The following is a 714-nucleotide window of genomic DNA, read 5'->3' as shown; positions in this document are numbered from 1 at the left end:
AGACTCGTAGAGTTATAAAAAAGTTCAAGATTCATATGACGGTAAGCGGCAATTAGGGACTGAATCAGCCGAGACGAGCGCATTTGCAAGTTGAAATAAAGAATGGGCTCTTTGTCCTACCCAGTCTTACATCAAAACACAATATTGATTGAAAAAATTTTCACCTCCCTCGGTTAGAGTAACGGTAATTTCACCAAATGCTTCTTCAAAGCCTCCTGAAATTCACCATCATTGCCAAGTTGCCTACATTCTGTCACCGAGCGCAGAATTTACTCGACGGCTCCTAACGAAGAGCTGACAGGTTAGGATGAGAAAATTCTTTCAACAAATAATTTCCTCGTTTAAAAGCATATACGGCGGTAAGGAGACAGGAAGCGGACTAACCACTTTAATACTATTCTAACTGCCTCAATACTATCACAGAATATTTTCCCCGTGTACTGGCATTTTAAGCCCTGGATTACAATTATTGAAGGATTATGCAGGATATTACTAGATAACATAGATCAGCGTGCTGATTGCGGAATAGATTTTATTACTTGAAATAAACGAAAGAAATGTTTTTCTGTAAGTTTTCTTAGAACGTCTTCCGAGAGTTTATGGACGCTCGCAAGTTGCTCGAGGCTGAGTTGAACGCAATGAAAGCTTTCTGAAACAAAAATGCAATGCCGGCGTGTTGAAGTTCACACAACCCGATCGTGTCTTGACTAGACC

Source organism: Hyalella azteca, unplaced genomic scaffold, assembly GCF_000764305.2.
Source record: "Hyalella azteca isolate HAZT.00-mixed unplaced genomic scaffold, Hazt_2.0.2 contig6818, whole genome shotgun sequence".
NCBI classification, from domain to species: domain Eukaryota; kingdom Metazoa; phylum Arthropoda; class Malacostraca; order Amphipoda; family Hyalellidae; genus Hyalella; species Hyalella azteca.
This window is presented reverse-complemented; position numbering follows the sequence as displayed.